The sequence below is a fragment of the Oncorhynchus tshawytscha genome, linkage group LG05, assembly GCF_018296145.1.
Source record: "Oncorhynchus tshawytscha isolate Ot180627B linkage group LG05, Otsh_v2.0, whole genome shotgun sequence".
NCBI lineage: Eukaryota > Metazoa > Chordata > Actinopteri > Salmoniformes > Salmonidae > Oncorhynchus > Oncorhynchus tshawytscha.
In genome coordinates this window covers 5,569,516-5,585,513 of record NC_056433.1, presented here as the reverse complement: position 1 = coordinate 5,585,513, position 15,998 = coordinate 5,569,516, and the positions used below count along the sequence as shown (strand labels likewise).

At 44.5% G+C, this 15,998-nt stretch overlaps 1 protein-coding gene across 20 annotated transcripts in view; it reads right to left on the bottom strand.

The window, feature by feature from the left end:
• Nucleotides 1-11,990, bottom strand: part of LOC112235299 (jun dimerization protein 2) — a 34,506-nt gene extending 22,516 nt beyond the window's left edge. For 19 of the 20 annotated variants that reach the window (XM_042321369.1, XM_042321368.1, XM_042321372.1 and 16 more), the window contains exons 1-2: nt 11,864-11,989; nt 9,332-9,385 (exon numbers count right to left, since the gene is read on the bottom strand). The gene's annotated coding sequence lies outside the window, so the exon portion shown is untranslated. Of the gene's footprint in view, nt 1-9,331; nt 9,386-11,863 lie in introns of all 20 variants that reach the window. The other variant, XM_042321378.1, reaches the window with a different exon arrangement.
• Between the last annotated feature and the right edge of the window lie 4,008 nt (nt 11,991-15,998).

The window sequence follows — 15,998 nt, the reverse complement described above, 5'->3', positions numbered from 1 at the left end:
CACCACAAACGGACCAAGCAGCGTGTCAACAGGCAGGAGCAGCACAAAGAGGAGATGCGTAAGAAGGATTTCTGGACATGGGAGGAAATCCTCGACGGGAGAGGACCCTGGGCTAAACCAGGGGAGTGTAGCCGCCCAAAGGTGCAGCAGGAGAAGAGGCAACAGGAGCAGCCCAAAGAGGAGGACAGTATGGACTATACTTCTTGGGAGGAGATAGACAGGTGGGCGGTTGACCCAGGGAGAGTGCCGGAGCCCGCCTGGGATTCGATGGAGCAGTGCACAGAAGGTTATCAGAGAATGAGGTTGGCGAAGCAAGCACGGCGGCGCGGACGGAAGCCCGAGAGTCAGCCCCAAAAATCTCTTTGGGGGGCTCACAGGGAGTATGGCTACGCCAGGTAGGAGACCTGCGCAAACTCCCTGTGCTTACCGGGGGGCTAGAGAGACCGGGCAGGCACCGTGTTATGCAGTGGTGCGCACGGTGTCCCCAGTGCGGGTGCATAGCCCGGTGCGGTATATTCCAGCTCCGCGTATCGGCCGGGCTAGAGTGGGCATCGAGCCAGGTAAGGTTGGGCAGGCTCGGTGCTCAAGAGCTCCAGTGCGCCTGCACGGTCCGGTTTATCCAGTACCACCTCCACACACCAGCCCTCCGGTGGCAGCTCCCCGCACCAGGCTTCCTGTGCGTGTCCTTGGTTCAGTACCACCAGTGCCAGCACCACGCATCAGGCCTACAGTGCGCCTCGCCTCTCCAGCGCTGCCGGAGCCTTTCTCCTCTACTGCGCTGCCGGAGTCTCCCGCCTGTTCAGCGCAGCCAGAGCCTTCCTCCTCTACAGCGCTGCTGGAGTCTCCCGCCTGTTCAGCGCAGCCAGAGCTGCAGCCTGCATGGAGCAGCCAGAGCTGTCGGTCTGCATGGAGCAGCCAGAGCTGTCGGTCTGCATGGAGCAGCCAGAGCTGCCGGTCTGCATGGAGCAGCCAGAGCTGCCGGTCTACATGGAGCAGCCAGAGGTGTCGGTCTGCATGGAGCAGCCAGAGGTGTCGGTCTGCATGGAGCAGCCAGAGATGTCAGTCTGCATGGAGCAGCCAGAGATGTCAGTCTGCATGGAGCAGCCAGAGCTGTCAGTCTGCATGGAGCAGCCAGAGCTGTCAGTCTGCATGGAGCAGCCAGAGCTGTCAGTCTGCATGGAGCAGCCAGAGATGTCAGTCTGCATGGAGCAGCCAGAGCTGTCAGTCTGCATGGAGCAGCCAGAGTTGTCAGTCTGCATGAAGCAGCCAGAGGTGTCAGTCTGCATGAAGCAGCCAGAGATGTCAGTCTGCAAGGAGCTGCCAGTCTGCAAGGAGCTGCCAGTCTGCAAGGAGCTGCCAGTCTGCAAGGAGCTGCCAGTCTGCACGGAGCCGCCAGTCAGCGTGGAGCAGCCAGAGCCGCCAGTCAGCATGGAGCAGCCAGATCTTTCAGTCTGCCAGGATCCGCCAGTCAGCCAGACTCTTCCAGATCTGCCAGTCAGCCAGACTCTTCCAGATCTGCCAGTCAACCAGACTCTTCCAGATCTGCCAGTCAACCAGACTCTTCCAGTCAGCCAGACTCTTCCAGATCTGCAAGTCAACCAGACTCTTCCAGATCTGCCAGTCAACCAGACTCTTCCAGATCTGCCAGTCAACCAGACTCTTCCAGATCTGCCAGTCAACCAGACTCTTCCAGATCCGCCAGTCAGCCGGGATCTGCCAGAACTGCCAGGATCTGGTAGATCCATCAACCTGCCTGAGCTTCCTCTCACTCCCGAGCTTCCTCTCACTCCCGAGCTTCCTCTCACTCCCGAGCTTCCTCTCACTCCCGAGCTTCCTCTCACTCCCGAGCTTCCTCTCACTCCCGAGCTTTCTCTCAGTCCCAATCTGCTCCTCAGTCCAGTGGGGTTCTGGGTGAGGACTACTAGGCCATGGTCGGCGGCGAGGGTGGACTATCCAGGGACGCGAGGAGAGGGGACTAAGACATTGACTGAGTGGGGTCCACGTCCCGCCCCGGAGCCGCCACCATGGACAGACGCCCACCCGGACCCTCCCTATTGTTTTGAGGTGCGTTCGGGAGTCCGCACCTTAGGGGGGGGGTTCTGTCACGCCCTGGTCAAAGTATTTTGTGTTTATCTTCATGTATTGGGTCAGGCCAGGGTGTGGCATGGGTTTTTGTATGTGGTGTGTATATATTGGGATTGTAGCTAGTGGGGTGATCTAGCAAAGTCTATGGCTGTCTGGAGTGGTTCTCAATCAGAGGCAGGTGTTTATCGTTGTCTCTGATTGGGAACCATATTTAGGCAGCCATATTCTTTGAGTTTGTCGTGGGTGATTGTCCTTAGTGTCCTTGTTCCTGTCTATGTGTTAGGTTACACAAGTATAGGCTGTTTCGGTTTTCGTTACGTTTGTTGTTTTTGTAGTGTTTGTATTTAGATTCGTGTTACGTTTGTTTATTAAACATGGATCGCAATCTACACGCTGCATTTTGGTCCGACTCTCCTTCACACCTAGAAAACCGTTACACTGTTGTCTTGCTCCAAGTGTAATAGATGTATACACTGTGTGTAATGTTTAACTGTATTTTACTATACAATATGTGCTAACATAGGTAGGCCCACACTAATAACCCATATACAGAGCCATCACAAAGTATTCATACCCCCTCATACCCCATACCACATTTAGTTGTGTTACAGCCTGAATTCAACATGGATTCAATTGATTTATTTTCTCACCCATCTACACATGATTCTTTATTTATTTTAGAAATGTTAGCAAATGTATTGAAAATGAAATACAGAAATGTCTGATATATATATAAGTATTGACAGCCCTTAATATTTTGTAGAAGCACCTTTTTGCTAGTGATTGCAGCTGTGACTTCTGGGTAAGTCTCTAAGAGCTTTCCACACCTGGATTGGCCAACACTTACCCATTATCCTTTTCAGAATGTTTCAAGCTCTGTCTAATTGGTTGTTGATCGTTGCTAGACAACCATTTTCAGGTCTTCCCATAGATGTTCAAGTCAAAACTGTAACTGGGCCCCTCAGGAACATTCAATGACGTCTTGGTAACCAACTCCAGTGTAGATTGGGCCTTGTGTTCTAGGTTATTGTCCTGCTGAAAGGTGAATTCATCTCCCAGTGTCTGGTGGAAAGCAGACTGAACCAGGTTTTCATCTAGGGGTTTGCCTGTGCTTATTCTGTACAGACTTCCTTCTATTCACTCTGTCATTTAGGTTAGTATTGTGGAATAACTACAGTGTTGTTGATCCGTCCTCAGTTTTCTCCTATCACAGCCATTCAACTCTGTAACTGTTTTAAAGTCACCATTGGCCTCATGGTGAAATCCAATCCAGCATGTGTAGGACAGTGTCATGTAGTGTAGTGAGGTGTAGTGTAGGACAGTGTAGTGTAGTGTAGGACAATGTAGTGTAGTGTAGGGCAGTGTAGTGTAGTGTAGGACAGTGTAATGTAGGATAGTGTAGTGCAGTGTAGGACAGTGTAGTGTAGGACAGTGTAGTGCAGTGTAGGACAGTGTAGTGTAGGACAGTGTAGTGTAATGTAAGACAGTGTAGTGTAATGTAGGACAGTGTATTGTAGTGTAGGACAGTGTAGTGTAGTGAAGGACAGTGCAGTGTAGTGTAGGACAGTGCAGTGTAGTGTAGGACAGTGTAGTGTAATGTAGGACAGTGTAGTGTAGTGAAGGACAGTGTAGTGTAATGTAGGACAGTGTAGGACAGTGTAATGTAGGACAGTGTAGGACAGTGTAGTGTAGTGTAGGACAGTGTAGTGTAGTGTAGGATAGTGTAGTGTAGTGTAGGACAGTGTAGTGTAGGACAGTGTAGTGTAGTGTAGTGTAGTGTAGGGCAGTGTAGTGTAGGACAGTGTAGTGTAGGACAGTGTAGTGTAGGACAGTGTAGTGTAATGTAGGATAGTGTAGTGCAGTGTAGGACAGTGTAGTGTAGGACAGTGTAGTGTAGTGTAGAACAGTGTAGTGTAGTGTAGGACAGTGTAGTGTAGTGTAGGACAGTGTAGTGTAGGACAGTGTAGTGTAGGACAGTGTAGTGTAGTGTAGGACAGTGTAGTGTAGTGTAGGACAGTGTAGTGTAGTGTAGGACAGTGTAGTGTAGTGTAGGACAGTGTAGTGTAGTGTAGGATAGTGTAGTGCAGTGTAGGACAGTGTAGTGTAGGACAGTGTAGTGCAGTGTAGGACAGTGTAGTGTAGGACAGTGTAGTGTAGGACAGTGTAGTGTAGTGTAGGACAGTGTAGTGTAGTGTAGGACAGTGTAGTGTAGTGTAGGACAGTGTAGTGTAGGACAGTGTAGTGTAGGACAGTGTAGTGTAGTGTAGGACAGTGTAGTGTAGTGTAGGACAGTGTAGTGTAGGACAGTGTAGTGTAGTGCTGTTCTCTGCTCTTATCTGCTCTGCTGCTGTTCATATTGAGTCATTCAACTCATAGAAATGTGTGAGAAGAGAAAACAGGATCTCAGCCCACCGCTTTCATTTCTCCTTCTTCTAATGGCCTCATCAGGCTTGATGTGCTCCCTTCCTCTGGCAGGCCCAGCGTTGAGAAACCAGCCTCTCAAAAAACGTGTTCACTATGACTAAACATTTCCATAATATTCATTACCAAATTTAAGCCTGATCCCCATACCTGTTTGTATTGCCATGTATGAGTTGTCAAGACAGCGCAAACCGTTCTGCGACCAGGCTACCGTAAATCAATGAAGAGGGGAAAGAACCCCCAACAACATGGTCAATGAGTCTGAGGCTATGACAGACGTTAGCTAGCTATCATTAGCTATCATTAGCTATCATTAGCTATCATTAGCTATCATTAGCTATCATTAGCTATTATTAGCTATCATTAGATATCATTAGATATCATTAGATATCATTAGCCAAATGTTAGCCTGGCTCTGTGGTAGGGAGGTAGAAGGGATTGGTATTATTCATTATAGTGTAAATGTCTGGAACAGATCATGATGACTTCATGTAAGAGACTTCAGGATGGGTTAATATCCAAGATAGGTACTTCATCATCCAGGGTGATCATACATCATCCAGGGTGATCATACATCATCCATCATCCAGGATGATCATCCATCATTCATCATCCAGGGTGATCATACATCATCCAGGGTGATCATACATCATCCATCATCCAGGGTGATCACTCCATCATTCATCATCCAGGGTGATCATCCATCATTCATCATCCAGGGTGATCATACATCATCCAGGGTGATCATACATCATCCATCATCCAGGGTGATCATACATCATCCAGGGTGATCATACATCATCCAGGGTGATCATACATCATCCATCATCCAGGGTGATCATACATCATCCAGGGTGATCATCCATCATTCATCATCCAGGATGCATCCTAAACGGAGCTCTATCTCCTATATAGTGCACTACTGGGAATAGTATACCATTTGGAACGCAGGCTGAGGATCATTGCAATTCACGTTTCAGTCTAATCCTGACTAAGTCGAGGCACCTGCAATGAGGTCAGAAGCATCTAGACCAGCTGACTACTGCCACAAGCATTTGGTCATGAGTGGGTTAATAACCACGGAGGAGCTGCATTCAAGTATGATCTAACCAGAACCCAGGCGCTGCAGAATGCATGGAGAATGCATGGAGTTCCCTGTACGCCTATACCACATAACCTTGGCTTTTCCAGCGATGCTAGAAATTAACACATTGGCCAACAGCCAGCGAAACATTGGCCAACAGCTTCTCCTCTCCCCTCTCCCCCTCCCCTCTCCTTTCCTTCTCTCTCCTTCTCCTCTCCCCCCTCCCCTCCTCTCCTCTTCTCCCTTCCTTCTCTCTCCTCTCTCCTCCTCCTCTCCTCCTCCTCCCCTCCTCCTCTCCTCTCCTCTCCCTTCCTCTCCTCCTCCTCCCCTCTCTAACCAGAGTGGTGTGGTCAGTTGCAGCAAACATAAGTCAATGTCTAAGTCCAAAATGGCACCCTGTTCTCACATAGTCAACTACTCTTAACCAGGGCCCTATGGGGCCTTTTCTTGACCAGCTCTATGTTACCTGTAGTGCAATATGTAGGTGACTAGGGTGCCGATTGGGACACTGCCATAGTCACACATCAGGTAATGTCACAACACAATAGCAGCATGTGTAAATATATATATATATATATAATATATAAATCGCTGTTGGAGAGGGAGATATAATTCGTTTCGCTTCACAAAAGAATTGTGACATCTGGAAGTGATATAGTTCTCTAACTGTTGCTTCTGTCTCAGGGCGTTTCATGACCTCTCAATGGCTTTCTGTCTTTTTCTATAAAATACGTTTGTTCCAGCGACTGCATACATTTAAAAAACATATTTTTTTTTAGGTTACACCCTTTCACTTCTGGGTGTTCACTTCCATACTGTCCATCTAGGTTAGAAACGTCTCAGCCTCTGTCCAATGTTTATACATGACATGTGGGTTGACTTAGAGACTAAGAAAACACACTGCCGTGTACCCATAGCACTAGGCAAGGATCTGCTCCTACTCTAGTTGTTGTGTGGCTAGCTGTTAGCTAGGTCTAGTTGTTGTGTGGATAGCTGTTAGCTAGGTCTAGTTGTTGTGTGGATAGCTGTTAGCTAGGTCTAGTTGTTGTGTGGATAGCTGTTAGCTAGGTCTAGTTGTTGTGTGGATAGCTGTTAGCTAGGTCTAGTTGTTGTGTGGCTAGCTGTTAGCTAGGTCTAGTTGTTGTGTGGCTAGCTGTTAGCTAGGTCTAGTTGTTGTGTGGCTAGCTGTTAGCTAGGTCTAGTTGTTGTGTGGCTAGATGTTAGCTAGGTCTAGTTGTTGTGTGGATAGCTGTTAGCTAGGTCTAGTTGTTGTGTGGATAGCTGTTAGCTAGGTCTAGTTGTTGTGTGGCTAGCTGTTAGCTAGGTCTAGTTGTTGTGTGGCTAGCTGTTAGCTAGGTCTAGTTGTTGTGTGGATAGCTGTTAGCTAGGTCTAGTTGTGTGGATAGCTGTTAGCTAGGTCTAGTTGTTGTGTGGATAGCTGTTAGCTAGGTCTAGTTGTTGTGTGGCTAGCTGTTAGCTAGGTCTAGTTGTTGTGTGGATAGCTGTTAGCTAGGTCTAGTTGTTGTGTGGCTAGCTGTTAGCTAGGTCTAGTTGTTTGTGGATAGCTGTTAGCTAGGTCTAGTTGTTGTGTGGCTAGCTGTTAGCCAGGTCTAGTTGTTGTGTGGATAGCTGTTAGCTAGGTCTAGTTGTTGTGTGGATAGCTGTTAGCTAGGTCTAGTTGTTGTGTGGATAGCTGTTAGAAGGTCTAGTTGTTGTGTGGCTAGCTGTTAGCTAGGTCTAGTTGTTGTGTGGCTAGCTGTTAGCTAGGTCTAGTTGAGTCGATAGCTGTTAGCTAGGTCTAGTTGTTGTGTGGCTAGCTGTTAGCTAGGTCTAGTTGTTGTGTGGCTAGCTGTTAGCTAGGTCTAGTTGTTGTGTGGCTAGCTGTTAGCTAGGTCTAGTTGAGTCGATAGCTGTTAGCTAGGTCTAGTTGAGTCGATAGCTGTTAGCTAGGTCTAGTTGTTGTGTGGCTAGCTGTTAGCTAGGTCTAGTTGTTGTGTGGATAGCTGCAATGCATTAATGTAGGGGAGAGAGCAGGGAGGACGCAGGCAGGCAGCCTGGCAACCATCTCTCCCAAGAGAAAGGCACTGGAAGGCATTTCTACTTAAAATAAACCCAGAGAGAGAGACAGACAGAGAGACCGAGAGGAGGAGAGACCGAGAGACCGAGAGGAGGAGAGACAGAGAAAGAAAGAGAGAGAGACAGAGAGAGTGTGAGACCGAGAGAAAGAGAGAGATGTTCAGTCCGGGTCCCGTCGGCCCTAGTAGCCTGTCGGCTCGCCAACCCTCCCCATTAATCCACAGCAGTGTTCAATATACGCAGAAACCATCCCACGGATGGGCCCGGGCAGGCAGACAGTGGGGCATTTAAACCCCTCAACACACACTCATAGACATGCACATAGACAAACACTCATAGAAACACTCTAATTCATATATATATATATTTTTTTAACCTTTATTTTACTAGGCAAGTCAGTTAAGAACAAATTCTTATTTTCAATGACGGCCTAGAAACAGTGGGTTAACTGCCTGTTCAGGGGCAGAACGACAGATTTGTACCTTGTCAGCTCGGGGATTAGAACTTCCGGTTACTAGTCCAACGCTCTAACCACTAGGCTACCCTGCCGCCCCGGGGTATATACTGTACACATACTAAGACAAGGCATACACTCTTTCAATTGTACACACTCATTCAAAGGAATGAGTTGTTAGAATGGAGCAGGGGTTAAGTTGGGGCTGTTAGGTTGGGGTATTAATGGTGGAAGAGTCTGGGGCTGTTAGGCGGGGGTATTAATGGTGGAAGAGTCTGGGGCTGTTAGGTTGGGGTATTAATGGTGGAAGAGTCTGGGGCTGATAGGACGGGGTATTAATGGTGGAAGAGTCTGGGGCTGTTAGGTCGGGGTATTAATGGTGGAAGAGTCTGGGGCTGATAGGCTGGGGTATTGATGTAAACCTAACCAGACTAAGGGTATATGGTGCTATATTAGGGTATAGGGTGCTATATTAAGGTATAGGGTGCTATATAGGGAATCAGGTGCTCCCTTCGGAATGGTGGGAGAGAGATAGGGAATAGGGTGAGAGAGATAGGGAATAGGGTGCTCCCTTTGGAATAGGGTGAGAGATAGGGAATAGGGGGAGAGAGATAGGGAATAGGGTGGGTGAGAGAGATAGGGAATAGGGTGCTCCCTTTGGAATAGGGTGAGAGATAGGGAATAGGGGGAGAGAGATAGGGAATAGGGTGAGAGAGATAGGGAATAGGGTGCTCCCTTTGGAATAGGGTGAGAGATAGGGAATAGGGGGAGAGAGATAGGGAATAGGGTGAGAGAGATAGGGAATAGGGTGCTCCCTTTGGAATAGGGTGAGAGATATAGGGAATAGGGTGCTCCCTTCAGAATAGGGGAGAGAGATAGGGAATAGGGTGCTCCCTTCAGAATAGGGGGAGAGAGATAGGGAATAGGGTGCTCCCTTCAGAATAGGGGGAGAGAGATAGGGAACAGGGTGCCATTTCAGACGCATCCCGTGACTGAGGCTGTTTCCAGGACAACGTTAACTTCATGACACTGTTTCTTTCACTGATGGAACACCAACAACCACGTAAAACATTGTGAAACCAGGCAATGTAAACTCTAAAACTCCAATGTAAACAGACCCTTATAACACACTGTAATTACACACAGGTTATCTCACAAGGAGCAGATGGATCATTTCCTTAAAGACGAAGATAATGGAATAGGCTACTTACTCACAAGTTGGACTGCAATCCCCTTCTGGTGGTGGTGGTGGTATGTTTTAGACACTGTTAAGAAGATATGAATAATAGTTATTTTAACTCCTATAACATGTTTCAAAACAGAAGAAACATGCTTCAGATATACAGTACCAGTCAAAAGTTTGGACACACCTACTCATTCAAGGGTTTTTCTTTATTTTTTAAAACTATTTTCTACATTGTAGAATAATAGTGAAGTCATCAAAACTAAGAAATAACACATACGGAATCATGTAGTAACCAAAAAAAGTGTTAAAAAATGAAATTATATTTGAGATTCTTCAAAGTAGCCACCCTTTGCCTTGATGACAGCTTTGCACACTCTTGGTATTCTCTCAACCAGCTTCATGAGGAATGCTTTTCCAACAGTCTTGAAGGAGTTCCCACATATGCTGAGCACTTGTTGGCTGCTTTTCCTTCACTCTGCAGTCCAACTCATCCCAAACCATCTCAATTGGGTTGAGGTCAGGTGATTGTGGAGGCCAGGTCATCTGATGCAGCACTCTCCATGGTCAAATAACCCCTACACAGCCTGAAGGTGTGTTTTGGATCATTGTCCTGTTGAAGAATAAATGAGAGTCCCACTAAGCGCCAACGTATCGCTGCAGAATGCTGTGTTAGCCATGCTGGCTAAGTGTGCCTTGAATTCTAAATAAATCACAGACAGTATCACCAGCAATGCACCCCCACACCATCACACCTCCTCCTCCAAGCATCCCGGTGGGAAGCACACATGCAGATATCATTCGTTCACCTACTCTGCGTCTCTCAAAGACACTGCGGTTGGAACCAAATTTTTCAAATTTGGACAAATCAGACCAAAGGACAGATTTCCACCGGTTTAATGCCCATTGCTGATGTTTCTTGGTCCAAGCAAGTATATTATTCTTATTAGTGTCCTTGCGTAGTGGTTTCTTTGCAGCAATTCGATCATAACGGCCTGATTCACGCAGTCTCTTCTGAACAGTTGATGTTGAGATGTGTCTGCTACTTGAACTCTGTGAAGCATTTATTTGGGCTGTAATTTCTAAGGCTGGTAACTCTAATGAACGTATCCTCTGCAACAGAGGTAACTCTGGGTCTTCCTTTCCTGTGGCGGTCCTCATGAGAGCCAGTTTCATCATATCGCTTGATGGTTTTTGCGACTGCACTTGGAGAAACTTTCAAAGTTATTGAAATGTTCTAGATTGACTGACCTTCATGTCTTAAAGTAATGATGGACTGTTGTTTGTCTTTGCTTATTTGAGCGGTTCTTGCCATAACATGGACTTGGTCTTTGTCCAAATAGGGCTATCTTCTGTATACCAGCCCTACCTTGTCACAAAACAACTGATTGGCTCAAATGCATTAAGAAGGAAAGAAATTCCACAAATTAACTTTTAACAAGGCACAACTGTTAATTGAAATGCATTCCAGGTGACTACCTGGTTGAGAGAATGCCTAGTTTGTGCAAAACTGTCATCAAGGCAAAGAGTGGCTACTTTGATGAATCTCAAATGTAAAATATATTTTGACTTCTTTTACACTGTTTTTGTTCCAAATGTGTTATTTCATAGTTGTGATGTCTTCACTATTATTCTGCATGGTGGAAAATAGTCAAAAATTAAGAAAAAACCCTTGAATGAGTAGGTGTGTCTGAACTTGACTGTTACTGTATATATATTATTCACTTTCTAAATGATGAAGATGATGGAGATGAGGAAGAAGAGGGATGATGAGGATGATAATAATTTAATCATAAACATATAATCGAGCTATTAGCCACGAGCATGGCAGTGAGTTTACATTTGACTTCTAAATGCATAAACGGAAATGTCAGCCTGTCTGTGTGAACTTGAGTGGGCTGCTAGTCTGCGACTGGAGCCTAAAAAGCAATGAAAAACAATACTATGTTTTTTACATACTTTTTTTCCAACACAAATAAAATCACCAAGAAAACTAAAACAAAACGATCTCCCCTCATACGAAAGAATGTTTCCCCCCAATTCTGCTTTCTGTTCTAAATACCGCTGATAGCGCCACAAATGTCGCGTGTATAGCAAACTTAATGTTACATAAACGTTGGTACCTCGCAGCGGGGACTGCTTGTGGTTGATATTAACTTTCACCACCTCCTTACATCGTAACAATCTATTCTATAGTAGTGTTCAAGGCACGCTGCAAGCGACATTCATTCGCTACTTTGTACCGTTTGATCAAGAAGTTGTAACAATAAAAACAACAAAGAGTTGTTGTGCAAAAATCCATGAGAAAAAGTTACAATATAAGTGATTTTATAATGCGTCTAGTCTAGTGCATTAAACTATCGCAAGCCGAAACTAGTCAAATAACCTTGTTGTAAAATAATACAATTGTAAAAAATAAAAATGATCATGAAACACAAAAACATAACTTAAAACCTATTAGAAAAACGTTAACATGTGTAAATAATGTCTAAACAGTTAATCGAGTTCGTCTAAGTTTAGTAACTTAAACCAGAAATGGTAAGTTAATAGGTTCATTTACCTGTATTAGGTCCAAAATCTGCGGTGATATAACGTGTCCGTAACTTGTGAATCGGATATAGGTTTTGATATTAAAAGTCCTTGCGTCAGCCCGTTTAAATAGTGATCGCTAACTGGGAGGGTTCGGGAATGCGGAACTTGCTTGTCCCAGACGCATGGATAGAAATACAGGCAGGCCTGAATAAAACGCTCCACCCCTAGCAACCCCAAAAAAACACACACAACATTCTGGTGCGAGGAAACTTACAGATGCCTGTTTTGGAAACTGGAGAGACCCAGTGCATCCACGCCAAGTTGTGGCTATAAACATACATGTCTTATTTGTTTATAAATATAAATGTGAAAAGCATAAACAAAATAAAGTTATTGTGTGTGTGTGTGTGCGTGTGTGTGTGTGTGTGTGCGCGCGTGCTAGAGAGAAGGAGAGCGCGAGAGTCGACAGAGCGATTTAATATATTTAGAGTTGTAATCGGATGCTCCGTCAATTCATCTTAAAGTCAGTTCAGTATGTTGCACAGGCTGCTCTTATTTGGTGTACTGGAATTCTGAACATTTCTCTCAGTGTTAGCTCCCTATAGTCGGAGTTTTTTCACTTTTCTCTGTCTACCTGTACAGTGACTGAGACCTGAGCATGGTCTGACAGTTAGCGAACTAACCCCGTATGCCAGCTCTCTCAGATGAATTATGATACTGTAAGCGTCTCCAAAATACAACGTAAATGTAATCAACAGATGAACTACAAATATAAAATACGTCAGGTTTTGTTGGCATCAGTTACTGAAGTATTTATCCCTTATAATCTCAATCAAGAACAGTGTACTTGTATGTAAGACATGACTTAAAAAACTTGCAAAAATTGTATCTGTCTGGGTCTTGATTTAGACATTCTAGATAATATATATTAGACGGGTGGGTACTTGAATTGATAGACAGCCAGTCCAACAAGATCATGATGATGCCCTCTCCACCGTCCGTGGTCCACCTGGAAGGAATAAGCAGCTGCGCTTCTATCTGAACCGCTGCGTTACCACAAATATCCCCTCCTCTGTTTCTTTTTAGTGATTCTAATTTGGTTTCACCGTCCAGTTCCTGAGAAGGGGGGTTCTGAGGAAGGTCGGGTCTATGCGTCACAGTCTCTCTCCAAACACAGATGACACAGATGACAAGTCGAGGTGGATTGGAGGCATTTCACAATGGGGTCCTGAGTGGGTTTTTTGAGAGAGAGAGAGTCAAGGCTATAGTCTACATCCTTCCTGTTTGGCTCTAGCTTACTCCTCGGTGGTGTCAAAAATGGCACCCTATTCTCTACATAATGGCACCCTATTCTCTACATAATGGCACCCTATTCCCTATATAATGGCACCCTATTCTCTACATAATGGCACCCTATTCTCTACATAATGGCACCCTATTCTCTACATAATGGCACCCTATTCTCTACATAATGGCACCCTATTCTCTACATAATGGCACCCTATTCCCTATATAATGGCACCCTATTCCCTACATAATGACACCCTATTCCCTACATAATGGCACCCTATTCCCTACATGATGGCACCCTATTCTCTACATAATGGCACCCTATTCTCTACATAATGGCACCCTATTCCCTATATAATGGCACCCTATTCTCTACATAATGGCACCCTATTCTCTACATAATGGCACCCTATTCTCTACATAATGGCACCCTATTCCCTACATAATGGCACCCTATTCTCTACATAATTATATAGGGAATAGGGTGCCATTATATAGGGAATAGAGTGCCATTACCTGTCTGTCTGTCAGTCTGTCTACCTGTCTGTCTGTCAGTCTGTCTGTCTGTCAGTCTTCCTGCGTGGACAAAGACTTTCAACAGATCCCCTGCTCGGTAGGAGGCTGAGGAGGGAGGCAGTACAGACAAAAATGGCAATCAGTAGAGGAAACCTAATGGTCTGTGTGCCGAGTTGGCACTGTGGGGTCTCACTGGAGAGAAGGCCTAGGGTACAACAAAAACAATAACCTTTCACAGTGACATTTCTGTGAAAATATACCACTCTGAGCATAATAAAATTCCATCAAATCAAATCAAATCAAATCAAATTTTATTTGTCACATACACATGGTTAGCAGATGTTAATGCGAGTGTCGAAATGCTTGTGCTTCTAGTTCCGACAATGCAGTAATAACGAGCAAGTAATCTAACTAACAATTCCAAAAAAAACTACTGTCATACACAGTGTAAGGGGATAAAGAATATGTACATAAGGATATATGAATGAGTGATGGTACAGAGCAGCATAGGCAAGATACAGTAGATGATATCAGTACAGTATATACATATGAGATAAGTATGTAAACCAAGTGGCATAGTTAAAGTGGCTAGTGATACATGTATTACATAAGGATGCAGTCGATGATATCAGTTAATATCAATTATCTGTTTAATCTCAGTAGAGACAAATCAGAGTAATATGAACCCGTGTCGAGAGATTCTCTCATCTCTTGCAAAACCAGAAACATTACTGGAGCCATTTTCATTCAATTACGGATTCAGAGCTGAAAAAGAAAACACGACATAAATACAAATCTGTGTTTAAATATTGCATTTTTCTTTGCCCACTTTAGAAGCGTTGGGTCTTTGATAGCTTTCTGCACTATGATCAAGGCTGGCGTACGTGATTACATTTGTTATCATTTGGTATCATTTCCCAGCATGCGTCCCAAATGGAACCCTACATCCCTCACTCTACTCTGGACCAACTCAGGCTCTGGTTTAGTCTCATCTTGATTACTGTCCAGTCGTGTGGTCCAGTTCTGCAAGGGAAAGACCTAGTTAAGCTGCAGCTGGAACAGAACAGAGCGGCATGTCTTGCTCTTCATTGTAATCAGAGGGGCTGATATAAATACTATACATGCCCAGTCTCTATTGGTTAAGAGTTGAGGAGAGACTGACTGCATCACTTCTTTTTATAAGAAACTTTAATATGTTGGAAATCACAAATGGTTTGCATAGTCAATTTACACACAGCTCTGAACCACACACTTACCCCACCAGACATGCCACCAGGGGTCTTTTCACAGTCCCCAAATCCAGAACAAATTCAAGGAAGCGTACAGTATTATATAGAGCCCTTATTGCATGGAACTTCCTTCTATCTCATATTGTTCAAATAAACAGCAAACCTGGTTTCAAAAAACAGATAAAGCAATTCTCTTCCTGGGGTTTATCAGGATCCTCGTTAACTATAACAGCAGATTCTCTTCCTGGGGTTTATCAATACATACACACAAACTAACTCGGTCAAATAGAGGAGCGGCGTTGTGCTGCGAGGTGTTGCTATATCTGCTTTTTTAAACATTTAGTGCACTATATAGGGAACAGTGTATTCTGTGTGGGTGGGAGTGTAACATCAATATAAGAAATTGAAAGTGAAATGGCAGTTTACTTCAGGAAATGTACCCTTATTAATGAACTGGCTTTTAATTTACATTTATAAGATATTCTTTATTACTAGTCTTTATTATATAGTATTTACTAAAACATGTAATAGTTCCAAGTTTATGTCCAAGGCATGTGACCCCTGCCAAGAAGACTCAAATAAAAACATGAGTCAGCATAGGATATGGTACTCCTGCAAGCTGCATTAATGCAAAACAGCCATGGAAAAGATTCAATATGGTCTACTATATGTATCTGTATATAATCCTGAGGGGAATGTCCTATAACGCAAAACTCCAGTCCAGACACTTCTCTTCTCTGACTCACTGTCTGTCTATCGATATCATCAGACAGATGGACATCATATCTTCCATAATAATCCTTCCTTCCTTTTTCTCCCTTGAAAAGAATCCCAGACAGTCTTGTCAATCGCGTCAACACATCTGTCTGTCTTCACAGTTATTTCAGTCTCTGTCTGGCATTATATTAACAGCAGTTCCATATCTGACCATTTTTAGAAGTTACACGGTGACAAATGTTTTAAATCTAACATAATATTAAGGAACTGAGACACTAAGTATTTGGATAACAGTAGTCCAAAAGTAGTTAAGAAGTTGAAAACCTATCAAGGATTCAAGGGCATGTTCTCCTTCAATTTCGCACATTAAAAGGATAGAAATATAGATGTGATCAGAATAAATGGAAAAAA